The following is an 18,340-nucleotide window of genomic DNA, read 5'->3' on the forward strand; positions in this document are numbered from 1 at the left end:
TGCCCCCTATGAGCAGCACTCTGGCGACAGTGGGAAGGGAAAACTCCCTTTAAACCGGACCACCCGAGGGATAAATAAAGTTCACCTAATATACTCTAAATCTATCTAATGATGGAGACCATGTGTTTGGTATCTGAGCTGTAAGCAGCTCCATCTGCTGCCTTCTCTTCCACTGACCCAGAGGAATTCCTTTATCCTATAAAACATGTGGGACATTTATACTGGTGCTGCTCCCAGTAGGACCATCAATATTCCTGCACACTGTGAATGACTGGACTAGTTTGGAGTTTTCTTTGGGATGATATTTGAAATCTTCATCAGCTTCTGTGGCTGCAGCAAATGAAAAGCACGTTTTCTAACAGGATCTGTGGAAGCCCTGCTGGACCTGGTCTGCAGATGGTCCCGTTCATTTTAAAGTCCAGCCTGCGTCTGCTGCAGAGCGCTGAGCTGTTAGCAACATGAACTCTTTAGAAACTGCAAACACGTCGTCCCCTCAATCCCAGTGAAACTGTCTCTTTAAAACAAGCTGAAAATCCACTTCAGCAAACAGGAAGTGAAAAACATTTGATTCTAACATGAATTAAAGCAGAAAGCGACTGAAATCCAACAAACAAAGTAACTCAGAATAGAAACAAAGTGTTGCTTTGTACAGAAACAGCAGTGAATGAAAATCATTCAATCAGGCGTGTGTCGTCCTGCAGAGGTCATGTGTGTGTAAATGTTGTTGTGTGTTTGTGAATCAATCCTCCCTCGTGTTTAATGTCAGCAGTGTTTCACACACACGTTCATATGTGAAGCGGTGTGTGTTGGAGTGTTTCCACAAACACAGCAGTCAGAGTGGATGTTGTAGGACACAGGTGTGGAACTCCAGGCCTCGAGGGCCGGTGTCCTGCAGGTTTTAGATGTGTCCTTGATCCAACACAGCTGATTTAAAGGCTAAATTACGCCCTCAACATGTGATGAAGTTCTCCAGAGGCCTGTCAATGAACTGATCATTTGATTCAGGTGTGTTGACCCAGGATGTTATCTAAAACCTGCAGGACACCGGCCTGGAGGCCTGGAGTTTGACACCCCTGTTGTAGGAGGTGTTTGTGTAGTGAAGAGTGTGTGCAGGACTCCAGCTGCTCCAGCAGGCGTCTCCTTTGTGCTTCAAACACAGGCTGCATTTGAACCTCGTGTCTTCTATCAGTAACCTCTTCAGTGAATCTTCTCTCAGCACATGTTGTCCCCCTGCTGATCTCTGCAGCTCATTCAAAGGAGAGCAGCCTGGGAAACATCAGCTTTGAGTTAGAAACATTCAGGGTCAGATTTACCGACATCTGCAGCAGCACAAAGACTTCTTTAGATGGTAAAAAGCTTCTGGATTTACTGACGCGGCTCTTTCTCAATATTCAGTTACACTAGTCTGTACTTCAAAGGTTCACACAAAACAATGGTCACATGTGTAAGCAGTTTGTGCTTCACCCGACTGTAACAGGCCCAAATAAACTCCTCAGCTCTGCGTTGTGTTGCATTTTTAAAGAAGAGATAAGATAAGACTTTATTGATCCCACGACGGGGAAAGAACACAAGGAATCTGTGCAGATTTATTTCCTGAGTGGAAATATAACAGTGTGGGCTCAGTACAAATGGCTTCACCACTCCACATAGCACACTCTGGTGTAGCTTCAGCAGACTGACAGTCATTTCTGCAGCCAGCCTCGACTAACCGGCCACACCAACAGGGGGCGCTGTTTCCCCCAGTGCACTGACATTTGTGGCAGTAATAGCACAGAAAGCCTGTTCCACATGTATGCCTGAATACAAACAAACAGATGTTAGAAGGCTTTGATTTTTATTTGAGTGGACAATCAAACTGGCAATAGACAGCAGGGGTTTGGAAGAGAACTGAACATCTAATCTGATCATTGTTAGAGCAGCATTCAGGATCTCCACGTATTAACACACTGTTTCTGCTGAAAATGGTTCCTCTTAAATGCAGATATTTTATTGTCAGATTTAATTTAGAGTGTTAAATATCAACACTTCACAGAGTTCTTCTGATCCTTCAGCCGATGGAAGACAAAACACTGCTCAGTCGACCCTTTCACACTTTATTCTCTCACAAAGTTACTTCTGGAAGGGAGATGCGTCCTGCATGGTGACACACCCCTAACAGTCTTTATTCCCAGCTCATTCTAGTCTAAACAACAGTGTCCCAGTAACTTTCCACTAGAAGATGCTCCCTGTTATCTACTTTCTCCCAGGCAAGCGAGAGTCTACAGCCTTCTAGCCCCCAAGGACACGTAGCCTGATGCCTTTATTTTCAGGGCTGTGTCCACTTAATACTACAATATATGGTTACGTGGCATTTTAGTTCATATAAAGCAGAGAACTGAAGCATTTCAAATAATTTCATCTCAACAAGAGTCAGCTGTTTAAAGAAGAACAGATGATGAAAGGACTAGACAGGGTTCAGGACGCACGCTGAAGTCATGTGCCCACCAGCTGCCGGGGTGTTCACCAACATCTTCAATCTGTCTCTGCAGCAGGCTGTAGTCCCAACATGCCTCACATCAACTACCATCATTCCTGTGCCCAAAAGACAGTCAGTAAAATGTCTGAATGACTGTCGCCCGGTCGCTCTGACACCAATGACCATGAAGTGTTTGAGAGACTCGTTCTTCCACACACCAACATCCCTGCTGACCTGGACAGCCTACAGTTTACTGCAGGAACAGATCAACAGAGGATGCAGTCTCAATCACACTTCACACCAGCCTGACTCATCTGGAGCATCCCAATACATATGTTAGGATGCTATTTGTAGACTTCAGCTCGCCATTTAACACCACCATGGGTGGCTGTAGCTCAGGTGGTAGGTCATCTACTGATCGGAAGGTTGGTGGTTCGATTCCCGGCTTCCCCTAGTCTGCATGCCAAATATCCTTGGGCAAGATACTAACCCGAAATTGCTCTCCGATGCATTCATCGGAGTATGAATGTGTATGAATGTCAGTTGTGCTTGTGCGAATGGGTGAATGCACAAGTTGTGTAAAGCGCTTTGAGTGCTCAGAAGAGTGGAAAAGCGCTATATAAGAACCAGTCCATTTACCATTAACCATTGTGCCACACAAACTTGTAAGCGAGCTGAATGACCTGGGACTAACCACCACACTCTGCTCATGGATCTTGGATTTCCTCACAAACAGGCCACAGAAGGTCAGGGTGGGCAGCCTTACATCATCTGCTATCACCATGAACACAGGAGTCCCGCAGGGCTGCGTTCTCAGTCCAGCTGTTTTCACTCTATTCAAACCCATCCACTCCTCTTCTAACACCACAGTGAAGTTTGCTGATGACACTACAATAGTGGGAAGGATATCAGACAACAGCGAGTCTCACTGCAGAGAGGACGTCCAACATCTAATCAGAGGGTGTGGAAACAACGAGCTGGTTCTGAACACTGCCGAAACAAAGGAGATGGTTGTAGAGACAGAACAGCCAAGAAAACAACACGACCACCCCTCCACATACATGGTGAGGAAGTTGAGGGTGAATGGCATTAAATTCCTGGGCCTACACATAACAAAAGATCTCACATGGACTATTAACACATCCCACTCAGTGAAGAAAGCACAGCAGAGACTTTTACTCCTAAGGAAACTTAAAAAAGAAAATGTGCCGACCAGGCTCTTAGTAAACTATTACAGGAGCACAGCAGAAAGCATCCTCTGTCACTGCATCACAGTGTGGTGCTTCAGCTGCACTGCAGGAAACCGTCGAACTCTGACCCGGACCGTCAAACTGCCCAGGAGATCATTGGAACCAAACTCCCGAATCTCCACACGGTCTATGCTAGCTGTTTGCAGAAGCCAGCTAGCTGCATCATCAAGGGCCCAACCCATCCAGGTCACAGACTTTTTGTACCCCTCCCATCAGGGAAGAGATACAGGCCAATCAGAACCCACACAAACAGACTAAAGAGCAGCTTTTTCCCAGAGCTGCAGCCTGTGTTACCCCTCCCCCAACACACCATAGCTAACTCTCCCTCTCTCTCCTTTACTCCATGTCATTAGTGATGGGATTTCCGGCTCTTTTTAGGGAACCGGCTCTTTCGGCTCCGTACCAGCTTTAATTTACTTATTATTAACAATAATATAAAATTATGCACAAAAGGAATTACTAATGTAAAAAATGTGGTTTTATTTATATGTTTATATATAAATATATGCGGTGGCCCCCAGAGACAAAGCACGTACAAACTCCAAAACACATTTCTAGCGTTAACTGAACTTCCAAAGCAGAGCTACCTAGATCACTTAAATTACACAGTTGAAAGCATATGTGTATTGTTTGTGTATTTATACATAGGCACTCATATATATTCAAATAATTTTTAAAAAATGTTCATTTACCTGTTACTACCACACACCAAATCCGGTCGTTGGTACTTCCTGGATTGTTTAGCCACTAGGTAAAAAAGCTCAACACTGCCCCCTAGCATCCTGGAGCACTTCTGTTGTGTTTTGTACGTGTTTTGGAGTTTTTACGTGCTTCTGAGTTTTTACGTGTTTTGGAGTTTTTAAGTGTTTTGGAGTTTTTACATGTTTTGTCTGTGGGGGCCACCGTAAATATATTTTTATTTATTCACTCCACATAAAATGTAATAAATAAATCATATATTACAATAACCAACTATTCACAGTTCAGCTTTTAACTATTGAAATTTTCAGCCTTTTCCTTTTAAACAAATTTAAAGTGAAACAACACAAAACACTGCAATCTACAACACAATTAAATATAAATTGCAATATTTGAAGTTTACACAGCTACATTCTCACCTGAAAATATCTTAAAAGTTGATTTTGTGACCCAGGAAGAGTAATATTTAAAAGTTTTTAGCTCCACCATTGACGCGTCTGAGTTTTGGACAAAATGCATTCTGGGATATTTAGCATGCTCGATAAAAAAGGATTAGCGAGACCACATCCGGGAATTTTGAGCGTACTTGGCTTGATGGTTGAACTGGAGCAGTACTTGGTCTGTAAGTGATGATGTATCACGAGTCCACGAGAACACAAGTCCACATATTGAGAAACAGCCTCAGAGTCAGTTTGTGCCAGTATTCATTTGTTTTGGTTGTCAGTGATTTATCAACTAGTAAAAAGCTGCCGCACCAGACAAACCAGTGTTCCATGTTAACTGGTTTTTATTCATGTTTTTCACTCTCTGTGTTCCAGATGTTGGCTCTGCAGATTCCTCATTTTTATTGAACGTTTGTCTCTGTTTGTCAGTGTTTCTGATATTTGATTAAAGACCTTGGCAAAAAAAGCTTTCCAGGTTGTGCCAGTGCAAATGCAGACACACATCATTATGTTCTTCAGACCACAATGATTTTAATTAACTCAGATTAACTGGTGATGGTCGCAGACAGTTGATGGGTATTCTGAAAAATAAATCATCTTAAATAATCAATCTCAGGTAATATCAAACGTCACCACTGTGTATTTGTAATGTTTTATTAAACCTGGGAATTTAATTCTGGGAATGAGAGTCATTTAGCAATTCACTACAGAGACCTCAAACAATAAATACACTTATCATGTTAGTCCAATGATTGTCTCAAAGAAACCTACTAGTGCACATCTCACACTGATCAATAAAGCACGTAGCATTAGATGAGTCAGATTGGATACAAGTTTAAGGAACCTGGATGAAATCATGTGTTTCTTGTAGGCTGACAGGTGAGCAGAGTGTATGCAGGTAAAATGAGGGTCTGTTGAGCTGATCGTTGGTGTCAGGAGGAAAATGTCAGCTTGTTATTAAGTTCTGGATTATGTTACAGAGACACAGGACCAGGCAGAATTTTAATGAAAGTCGTTTCTTGAAAGGGGGGATTTAGACACAGACATAGTGAAACACTGAGGACAAGACAGACCATGTAATATACTAGAACACACTCATAACTAAGAATACATAGAATAACCTAAACTAGACTGAAAGGCAACCTGTTAATAATACTAAAACTTAACATCCTTTAAATATACCTAAGAAATCACAAATACAACAATAAACGCTTAATGCTGGGTCACATGACCCAGGATGGTGACAAACATCTGGAGCCACATGTTGTATTTGGTACAGATTTGATGTCAGATGCATAAAACTGCTCTTCTTGACACAAACACTGAGGCACTGTAGCTTCTCCTTAACATGAAAACATTATGAAGCTCTCTCTGAGTAGAGATGTCAGTGCTGATCAGTAATCAATAAATAACTGGTGTTTATTAATAGTAGTGTGCCATCTGTTAGAAAGAACAAACAAACATGTGGTGTGCATCTGAACATGTAGCATAGAGAGTATTGGGGAAAAGCATCTACACTGCTGCCTGATGCTTCTTTACTTGTTTGACAGCAGGGGAAGGATCTCCCAATGGTTCTGACAGCTGATGGAGTTTGTTGAAGCTCGTACCAACATGTGCTTTGGCTCCTTCGTCCACTCATCTTCTCATCTCCTCCAGTTTCTGGACCTTCTCTGTGTCTCCTTTCTGCTTCATCTTTTCAATCAGGAAGTCCAAGTGGACCATAGTGGACGCTGAATCCGCTTTCAGAGCGATCTGCTCCAGTCTGACAGCATGTTGGTAGGACTCGTCCAGGAACCGCGACTTCTCGGCTGTCAGCTGTTTCATTTCATTTTCAAGATTTTCTGAAAGACTCAATATTTTCTTACAGGAGTCCCAGGCTTCTACCTTTCTACCTTTAAAACCCGCCTTCCAGCCAAATGGCTGGTAGGCTTTTAGCTAAGCTTTAAGGACAGAGAGGACAGATGGTTTGAAATAGGAGTGAAAGAAGCATCTATGTCCACTGTGAGCGGCCATCTTTGAACAGAGGCGGGGTTTACGACACCAACTCTCTGCCATCTATAATCCAGTTTTGAGTTCCCTCCCCAGACGCCTTAACGCCCACTCACATCCTGGGCCATCTGATCTCAGGAATTCGCATGATAAGGTGGGGCCAGGTTTCACAATGAACCCACCCAAAACTCTGGCTCATTGGGTCCCACACCCAGTTTCACACCTTGGCTCAGGCGATTAGAGGATCATCAGGGGGTCCTTTTGTCCCTCTGTGGGGGGTTACTCCCACTAGGTTAATATCTGGGACTCTCCACCATTTGACCTTAGAACTGAAGAAGCTTCTCGGATGAGAGGTGAAACGTCTTCAAGCAACTTAAAGAAGTCCAGACGCTTTTCTTTGCAAGCTCCTTTGACCAAAGACTGATAAGTTCGCTGCAATTTCCAGTGTGTGGGGATCATTGGTCACCAACTGCATCACGTGCTACAACCCTGGTCTACATATCACCGTTGATGAACAGCTTTTCCCATCAAAGACTCGGTGCTGTTTCCTCCAGAATATTGCAAGTAAACCTGACAAGTTTGGGATCAAGTTTTGGGTGGCTTGCGACTCTGCTGGCAGCCAGCTGTGCCAGAGTATTACATATATGAGAGTGGCTTCTGTCTCTCTGTCTGGTGAGAGGTCAGGAGCTAGTCGGGGTTGCAAAAGAGCAGTTTGTCGCAGAACTGCTGCTGATGTGTCAAGACGATAAGCGAGCATCCGGCAGTGACAGGAAGTACCTGCCGTGAAGACGAAGACAATGTTCTTTTTAAACTTTGTTAAAAGTCATTGTGGTTTTGATCTGACCTATGTATGAAATGGATCTGACGTTGAGGGGGTGTCATTAAATTTAAGCCCTGATGGTATAAAATATCTGTTTATGCTTTGATGAAGTCGGAGATCAGCCCTGTCTGCGAACGGAGCTGGTCTTCCCATGCGTGTATTTCATTCAAATCAATTGTTTGACCAAGCGCGACCTCACACAGAACTATTTTACACATCCAACCAGAACACAACCTGATCATTTCTACAGTTCACTAAGTTCAGCTTCACCTGAACGTCAGTGATGAAGCTGCTCTGACTCCATCACAACTCACAGCTGTTGGAATGAGTCAAACAATGAAGAAGGTTCAGAAGCAGCTGATGATTTTACAGAAACATGATGCAAACATGAGAATGGACACATGATTTTTTATTAACAGACACTGTTTATGTTTCACTGTGCATGACGTCATCAACACTGTGACACCAGGGGGCGCTCATCAGCAGCCTGAGGAACTGTGATAATGGGGGGAGACGCAGTGTTGTGTGTACTGCAGTCGGACAGAAGGAAAAACTTCTGAAAACATTTCCATCCTTCCCAAAAGTGTTTAAGTCAAATGTTAAAAACATATAAATACAATAAAACACAGGGTCTTACATAAAACTTGCAGTTGTGCACTGAGCACCTTTCCAATGTTCCTTCCTCAGATGAGTCCAGCTGCTGAACACATTAACATCTGTATGTAAATGTAGCCGAGAACCAACCTGAGCACTGCTGGGAAAATACAAAGGCAACCATCAAAGTGCTGTATTATCTTATTTATGTTGACTTAGATCCACACCACGATTTATGAAACTATAGAACTAAAATAACAACAATCGTCTGCTTCTTTAAAATTTCTTTCATTACATCAAACCAGTGAAAACTGAAAAAAACAAAGAGCTGTTAGCATGTTCAGACCAGCTTTGAGACAGAGACTGTAAAGTTCTGCACTTTAAATCCTGCCTGTGTTCCTGCAAATGATTCACACTGAAAGTATCTTAGTTTAGTATTGAGTGAGCCACAAAGCAGCCTGATAGCTTTAAAACAGTAAAAGTAAATGAAATTGACAGTTTCAGTGTAATTCAGACTAAAGTCCAGCTGCAGATAAGGAATACCATTAAGTCAACAGTGTCTGAGTGAGTACTTCTCTGGTTAAAGTCCCTGTTTTCTTTCACCGTTTGTTTTTTAGATTTGGAGTCTGTGGTTGGTTAGATTTAAGATGAGTCATTGTTTTGCTGAGGCGAGGGTGGTTTAAGATGTGTGTAGAGTTTTATTCAACAAAGAAAGCACCATCCATTCGTCTCCAGTCGAACAGGGGAAAGGTCAAATTAAACCTTTGAAATTCCTTTCACAATAAATCCATAAATAAACAAAATCAAACACAGAAAAGTGTTTAAACCCACTTTTCCATAAAGCTGTCAATAGGAAATGTTCCAGTAAACATGTCTGTGTTTCTGCTGTTTTCCTTTCATGCGTCCACAGCTGACAGGTAACCCTATTGGAGTCGCCATAGTGACGGGTGGCGTCTCAGCTTCAACGTGTTGATGGGCACAGCCATGGTTACCACAGCTGGAGTTGGTGTACGGCGAGCTGTGAGAGGACAGAGATGGAGAACGCACATTTAACTCTTTAACAGGAGATACGTTACGACTAACAGACGACTGCTGTCTACATGATGTCTTTGCAGCCCTTATGCTACATGTTACACAACTTTTCTTCATGCCAACAAGACTGAGGTGCCACATAGTCGACACATACAGCTGATTATGATGCATGTTTTACTATTGCTATGTTCACATCATCTGCTTGGCTTTATTACTGAGAGCCTGGAGATCCTCTGACGTGTGCATGGCTGATGTGAAGTATGATTAGTCCTACATGACATCAACAACAGAGGCAATGAAAGCTTTGTTGTTAACAGGTTTACCCTGGTTTACCCCTAAACTCAAAAAGCTGTGGCTGGAAAAGAGTAAGGCGTTCAGAAGCGGAGACAGGGACTGCTACAGAGAGGCCAAGTACAAGTTCACTAAAGAAGTGGACATTGCAAAACACCAGCACTCTGAGAAGATGCAGCAGCAGATCTCAGAGAATGACTCGGCCTCTGTGTGGAAAGGTTTTAGGAATATCACCAACTACAAGCCTAAAACCCCCCACTCCACTGATGACTTGCTCTTAGCCAACACCCTTAACGACTTCTACTGTCGTTTTGACGAGCCATCAGGCAGCCTTCACACCTTCAACGACCCCAACAATAGAGGCACTTTGGACACTCATTCCCCCACCTCTCCCCCCTCCATAGAGCCATCACCACCTTCAAACCGTTCACCTACAACACCCCCCTCCTCACCCCACACAAAAGAGGATTTCACACCACCTCCTCCCACCACAACTCTTCATATTCATGAAGCAGATGTGAGGAAGCAGTTTAAGAATCTGAATGCTCGGAAAGCTCCCGGCCCAGACGGTGTGTCTCCTGCCACCCTCAGACACTGTGCAAACGAGCTGGCCCCAGTGTTTTCTGGCATTTTCATCTCCTCACTGCAGGCATGTCATGTGCCTGCCTGCTTCAAGTCCTCCACCATAATCCCTGTCCCCAAGAAACCTAGGATCACTGGACTAAATGACTACAGACCCGTGGCTCTGACATCTGTGGTCATGAAGTCATTTGAGCGCCTAGTTCTCTCCCATCTCAAGACCCTCACGGCCCCCCTCCTGGACCCCCTGCAGTTTGCATATAGAGCCAACAGGTCTGTAGACGACGCCATCAACATGGCCCTACACTTCATCCTGCAGCATCTGGACTCCCCAGGAACCTACGCCAGGATCCTGTTTGTGGACTTCAGCTCTGCCTTCAACACCATCCTTCCAGACCATCTCCGAGGCAAGCTTTCCCAGATGAATGTGCCTGATCCCATCTGCCGGTGGATCACTGACTTCCTGACGGACAGGAAGCAGCACGTGAGGCTGGGAAAGAATGTCTCGGACTCCCGGACCATCAGCACCGGCTCCCCTCAGGGCTGTGTTCTTTCTCCTCTGCTCTTCTCCCTGTACACCAACTGCTGCACCTCCACCCACCAGTCTGTCAAGCTAATCAAGTTTGCAGATGACACCACCGTTATTGGACTCATCTCTGACGGGGATGAGTCTGCCTACAGGAGGGAGGTTGAACGTCTGGTGTCCTGGTGCAGCCACAACAACCTGGTGCTGAATGCCCAGAAGACAGTGGAGATTATTGTGGACTTCAGGAAGCACACAGCCCCACCCCCCCCATCATCCTGACTGACACCCCCATCACCTCTGTGGACTCATTCCGCTTCCTGGGTACCACCATCACCCAGGACCTGAAGTGGGAGCCCACCATCACCTCCGTCATCAAGAAAGCCCAGCAGAGGATGTACTTCCTGAGGCAGCTGAAGAAATTCAACCTGCCAACACCGACGATGATGCAGTTCTACACCGCAATCATCGAGTCCATCCTCACCTCCTCCATCACCGTGTGGTACGCTGGAGCCACTATCAGGGACAAACAGAGACTGCAGCGTGTTGTGCGCTCTGCTGAGAAGGTGATTGGCTGCAGACTCCCATCTCTGCAGGACCTGTACACCTCCAGGACTCTGCGGCGTGCAGCTCGGATCTCAGCTGACCCTTCTCACCCTGGACACAGTCTGTTTGACCTGCTCCCCTCAGGCAGGAGGCTCCGATCCATTCGCACCAGAACCTCTCGCCACAAGAACAGTTTCTTCCCCTCTGCTGTTGGACACATGAACAATAACCACATGACTGTCCCCGCCACTAACACATGACCCTACGCTGTGTCACTGCATCATCTCATGTCTGGCACTGATCACCACCTGCACTCATGTATATATCTTTCTACGTAGCACTCATAATTCTTATTCTCTTTTTTTTTTTTTTTTTTTTTTTTTTTTTTTTCTAAATGACATCAGAAACAGCAGTATGCGACATTACGTGATGGCAGAGCTTCAGTTCATCCTTTGTCATTTTTTTTTTTTTTTTTTTTTTTTTTTTTTTTTTAATAAATAGGACAGGGGGAATGAATGAGAGACAGAGGGGGAGAGAAAGAAAGAAAACCAAAGGGGAGAAGAGACGGTGAGAAGGGGGGGGAAGAGAGACAAAACAAAAAAAAAAAAAAACTCCTGGGTCACCTGTATGGAGAAAAAAAAACAAACAAACAAACAAACAAACAGAGGAGACAGCAAACAACAAAGAGCAACATAATAATAGAGAAAACAAAGCACCATCACAATAAACTAGCTAGTCATAGATATCAATATTTACTAAATAATAAACGATATTGTGCAGCACGCAAGATAGACAGCGCACAGTGTGCTTTGAGGCAGCAGCCAAGAAAGCTGTAGTCCGCGTCTGTGAATACCCATGTGTGCATACCTGTGTGGATCAGCATGCTTGCATTCCAAAGGTTTCTCCATGTAATGATCTGCTAGGGAGTGTGGGGGGGCCTCAGCCCCGTCCTCCAGGGTGTGAAGCGGGTATGGAGGAGATCAAAACTCCAGACATCCAGAGGCCCCCAGAACACAAAAGACCATGGAAGACCAACAGAGGGGCAGCCGCGCCACTGTTCCAGTAAGAGCTGAGGAGAGTCCCAGATGAGGGCTCACTCAGCAGCCGCGGAGCAGAAGCCAGGGGGGGTTGCAGTGACGCGCCCGTGAGCTCCGCCGGCCCCCAGCTGCGCCTGAGTGACCGAGCCCTAGGCCGAGAGGCCGGGGGCACCCCACCTCCAAAGGGGGCCCGAGCGAGCCCCAGGCCCCAGGCCCCGACAAGCGGCCGCCAAGGAGTGAGCCGGTGTGTACCCGGACGCCCACCCCCAGACACAAAGAACCACCAACACACCGACACCTGAGGGAGTCCGCCACCGGCAGGGGAAGTGGTGGTGGGTGGAGATAGGCCTCCAAACCTTGGAGGGCCTGAGGTGTCCCCAGAGAGGTGGCGTCTGATACCCAACCTGACATATAGACACAGACATACAGGCACACACAGACACAAACATCCATTCCCACCCTCATGCTCTCATATGCACTCACTCCACACTCAACCAACGTGGAGACAGACATAAAGAGACGCTGTACACACAATCACACTCCCCAAGCGTACTCTACAATCCGGGTCTAGGTACCCTTGCCCCTGGAGGGGGGAACTGCACCCAGACACAGGTGGTGTTACCCTTTTCCCTGCGGTGGGGAGAGGCAGACCACCCCGACTCCGCAGCAGCAGGGAGGCCCCACACCCCAGACCGCAGTCGGACGGCCAACTCCTCCTACTAGCCCTCCCGCTCCAGCAGGCCGCAGAGAATGGGGGTGGGAGAAGACTCCAAACCTCCCTCCACCCGCTCATTGTAGTGTTGATGCATATGTGTTCTAAGGTGCAATTAAAACCCAGGAGGGCATGGAGCTACCTGCCAAGGAGCAGCAGGTAAGCGCATAGTCCCTCCTGCTAACCCTCAATGACTAAGTGTATTTAAAATTCTTATTTTTATTCTCATGTATATATCTCATGCACATATCTTTCTTTCTACATAGCACTTTAATTCTTATTGTCTGCACTGAAGCACCGCAGCAATTTCCTAATGTTGTAAACCTCAACATCTGGCAATAAACCCATTCTGATTCTGATTCTGATTGTAGGTAAAGTCAAATGTCTACTTCTACACTTGTGTTGGGTAAAGTTCTTCTCACTGCAGCAGATTTATATCTGTGCTTTCACAGGGCGTGATGTGGAGCTCAGCGCTGAGGTGCAGGTCTCCTTGGAGACGGCATCCTGGCTGAAATATTATCATGCTTCCAAAACATTTCAGCTTTTATTTTGAAAGAAACAAGACTTGAAAACGAATCCCCTTCTTCCTCTTTGTCTTTGTTCTTCAGAGGAGTGTCACCTGGACAAACTCAGGGCTGTTCTAGAGCCTTTGTTATTATTTGACTCCATAGAAATAAAACTGAATCGAATCAAACAAAAACTCCCAAACAGCTAAAACACTTTGCTTTATTCTCTTTTTTAACAAATACGTTGAAGTCCATCCATAACAACACAGCTGAGATCTCCTTTGTAATCAAGTGTTTACATCCTTTGTACAGATCTGCATACAAAACAATCATTTACGTCCCACAGAAGTCTAGTTACACGTAACTATACAAGAACTGGTGAATGACAGAAACATAAGATAAGATAAGATAACCTTTATTAGTCCCACACGTGGGAAATTTGTTTTGTCACAGCAGGAAGTGGACAGTGCAAAAGTTATGAGGCAAAAATTAGAATACAATAAGAATAAATACAGTACACAGCTGTACAGAATAGAATAAAATAAAATACTATATACAGTAGAATAAAATAAAATAAATATACAATAAGATAAAAATAGAATACAAATACAAATACTATATACAACTGAGTAAAAATACAACGATGACAGAAAGGATTATTGCACTTAGTATTATTGCATATGTATGGATGTGTGTGCTTGATCAGTTAAAGTCTTTATTATGGAGTCTGACAGCAGTGGGGAGGAAAGACCTGCGAAATCTCTCCGTCCCACACCGTGGGTGCCGCAGTCTCCCACTAAAGGAGCTGCTCAGTGCTGTCACAGTCTGCTGCATGGGGTGGGAGATGTTGTCCATCAGGGATGACAGCTTAGCCGCCGTTCTCCTGTCACTCACCACCTCCACTGGGTCCAGAGGGCATCCTAGAACAGAGCTGGCCCTTCGGATCACCCTGTTCAGTCTCTTCCTGTCCCCAGCAGAGATGCTGCCGCCCCAGCAGACCACGCCATAAAAGATAGCAGAAGCCACAACAGAGTCATAGAAGGTCTTCAGGAGTGGGCCCTCCACTCCAAACGACCTGAGTCTCCGCAGCAGGTACAGCCTGCTCTGCCCTTTCCTGTAGAGGGCGTCTGAGTAAGACACATGATCACAGGTGATAACAAAAAGAGAAAGAATTCATGTGTTAGTGATGTTTTTCAGCCCTGATGGCTCATGTTGGAGAAACAAGCTGAGGTACTGTCAGGCGTCATGTGGAGGCGAGGAAGAAGGAACCCAAACGCAGGACTCGCAGGTAGGTGCAGATTTATTATGAGGAGTGGATGAACAGAACAAAGGGAGAAAATGGCTGGCTGGCTGAACGCAGGCGGAAACGACAACAGAACATCACATGAACATCAATGACACAACCCCGATCGGATGGAACTGAGGACTTAAATACACGCTGGGTGATGAATGATTAGAAACCGGTGAGTACGCAGCTGAACTTAGTCTGACTAATGATACATGGAAATAACTGGAACACAATACGCAGGCGGTATGCTGGCACGGAAAACATAGATGTGAAAATAAACTGAACATGACAAAACAGAAATCACTGGGTCAACGACCCAGGAACCCTGACAGGTACGTGGAAAGTTCACACACACAAGTGGGCGTGAGCGCACACAGAGAGAGAAACACACAACTGAACCATCTGTTTGCTGTTTCTGTACTGGTGGTGGTCAGAGGGCCCGGTGGCGCCTGTGTCCGGCAGCCTCGCCTCTGTCAGTGCGTCCCAGGGTGGCTGTGGCTACAACGTAGCTGCCATCACCAGTGTGTGAATGGGTGGATGACTGAATGTAGTGTGAAGCGCTTTGGGGTCCTATGGACTAGAAAAGCGCTATACAAATGCAGGCCATTTCTGCTTTCATCATCTCTGCTGCTGTGTCAGGCTGGGGTCTCTCAGTGATGTGGTTGAGGTGAAGTATGACGAGTATCCCTGATTCAATCCATCGAGACAAAGGGCAAAGAAAGCTGTTGTTAACAAACTATGGTGATGTGGCATTTAGCTCTGACTCTACGCTCTGCTGAATCCTTTGAACCTGCTGATCAGTAAAGCTCTACGTGCTGCAGCAGATTGACCTCATCTGTGTTCACAGGTGTGGACCTCAGCGCTGAGGTGCAGGAGAGTTTCATTCAGTTCTCCCTGCAAACAGCATCCAGCCTGGAAATACTGTCATCTTTCCCAGAAATGGTGCTCTTATCTCAGAGAAGAAGTCTGATGTAAATAATTTTTACATCAAAGGATTAAAGCTTCACGCCCCAAGGACCTCAACAGCTACAGGCCGGTGGCTCTAACATCCCACCTGATGAAGACCCTGGAGCGGCTGGTCCTCGCTCAGCTTCGGTGCCTAACAAGCTCATCACTGGACCCACTTCAGTTTGCCTACCAGCCTGGCATTGGAGCGGATGATGCCGTCATTCACCTCCTACATCGTTCCCTCGCTCACCTGGAGACCGCTGGAAGCACTGTGAGAATCATGTTCTTTGATTTCTCCAGTGCCTTCAACACCATTCTTCCCTCGGTTCTGAAGGACAAGCTGGTGAACTCTGGAGTGGACCATCACCTCACTACCTGGATCCTGGACTACCTCACCGACCGACCACAGTATGTGAGGACTCAGGGCTGTGTGTCGGACAGGGTCGTCTGCAGTACGGGGGCCCCACAGGGAACGGTTCTGGCTCCGTTCCTCTTCACCATCTACACTGCAGACTTCTCCCACAACTCCACCCAGTGCTTCCTGCAGAAGTTCTCTGATGACTCTGCAATAGTCGGCCTCATCACTGTTGGACAACGTCTCCCACCCCATGCAGCAGACTGTGACAGCACTGAGCAGCTCCTTCAGTGGGAGACTGCGGCACCCACGGTGTGGGACGGAGAGATTTCGCAGGTCTTTCCTCCCCACTGCTGTCAGACTCCACAACAAAGACTTTAACTGATCAAGCACACACATCCATACATATGCAATAATACTAAGTGCAATAATCCTTTCTGGCATCGTTGTATCATTGTACAGCATTTGTATTCTATTTTTATCTTATTGTATATTTTATTCTATTTATTCTACTGTATATAGTATTTTATTTTATTCTATTCTGTACAGTTGTGTACAGTATTTTATTCTTAATGTATTCTAATTTTGCTATATAACTTTTGCACTGCCCACTTCCTGCTGTGACAAAACAAATTTCCCACATGTGGGACTAATAAAGGTTATCTTATCTTATCTTATCTTATCTTAACTGCAGTCAACAGTGATGTTCTGCACAGATCACTTTTCCATTTTGCTCTCTAGATGAGTCCCAGCTGCCTGACCTTGTGTCCAGGTGATCGTCTCACTGAGGAGCTTTTGTTCTGAAAATCTCACCTCCATGACCTGTTTCCTTTTTACTGTCTCTGCTCTTTCTTTATTAACAATGCTCATAATATCACACAATTATATTCATCACCTGCATGTTTTTATCCAGCTGCTGTTAGAACCAAACAAATAAAAAGGATGAAAAGCCTAAAATCCTTTGATTTATTACATTTGAAACAAATATGAGAGCATCCCTAACAGCACAGCTGAGACCTTTGTTTTAATCAAGCCTTTGTATCGACACACTTGTAAAGATACAAAACATAATAGAATAAATCAATATAAAATACAAGATGACCAAAAAAATGCAGCCATGTTGTGAGTTTGCATCTAAAAACATGCATGTTTCCCTTTGTACAGGCAGATTTACAGCAGACAAAGCAACACGCTGATCGACTTTGACCGCTGCAAAAACAAAACACCCACCAAGTCTGAAGTCGATCAGAGGAACTGTTGACAGACTGACAGACAAACATACAGTGGGGCAAAAAAGTATTTAGTCAGCCACCGATTGTGCAAGTTCCCCCACCTAAAATGATGACAGAGGTCAGTAATTTGCACCAGAGGTACACTTCAACTGTGAGAGACAGAATGTGAAAAAAAAATCCATGAATCCACATGGTAGGATTTGTAAAGAATTTATTGGTAAATCAGGGTGGAAAATAAGTATTTGGTCAATAACAAAAATACAACTCAATACTTTGTAACATAACCTTTGTTGGCAATAACAGAGGTCAAACGTTTACTATAGGTCTTTACCAGGTTTGCACACACAGTAGCTGGTATTTTGGCCCATTCCTCCATGCAGATCTTCTCGAGAGCAGTGATGTTTTGGGGCTGTCGCTGAGCAACACGAACTTCCAACTCCCGCCACAGATTTTCTATGGGGTTGAGGTCTGGAGACTGGCTAGGCCACTCCAGGACTTTCAAATGCTTCTTACGGAGCCACTCCTTTGTTGCCCGGGCGGTGTGTTTTGGATCATTGTCATGTTGGAAGACCCAGCCTCGTTTCATCTTCAAAGTTCTCACTGATGGAAGGAGGTTTTGGCTCAAAATCTCACGATACATGGCCCCATTCATTCTGTCCTTAACACGGATCAGTCGTCCTGTCCCCTTGGCAGAAAAACAGCCCCATAGCATGATGTTTCCACCCCCATGCTTCACAGTAGGTATGGTGTTCTTGGGATGCAACTCAGTATTCTTCTTCCTCCAAACACGACGAGTTGAGTTTATACCAAAAAGTTCTACTTTGGTTTCATCTGACCACATGACATTCTCCCAATCCTCTGCTGTATCATCCATGTGCTCTCTGGCAAACTTCAGACGGGCCTGGACATGCACTGGCTTCAGCAGCAGAACACGTCTGGCACTGCGGGATTTGATTCCCTGCCGTTGTAGTGTGTTACTGATGGTGACCTTTGTTACTTTGGTCCCAGCTCTCTGCAGGTCATTCACCAGGTCCCCCCGTG

Source organism: Diplotaxodon limnothrissa, linkage group LG3, assembly GCF_057381915.1.
Source record: "Diplotaxodon limnothrissa isolate DT_005_m linkage group LG3, D_limnothrissa_male_GT1.1, whole genome shotgun sequence".
NCBI classification, from domain to species: domain Eukaryota; kingdom Metazoa; phylum Chordata; class Actinopteri; order Cichliformes; family Cichlidae; genus Diplotaxodon; species Diplotaxodon limnothrissa.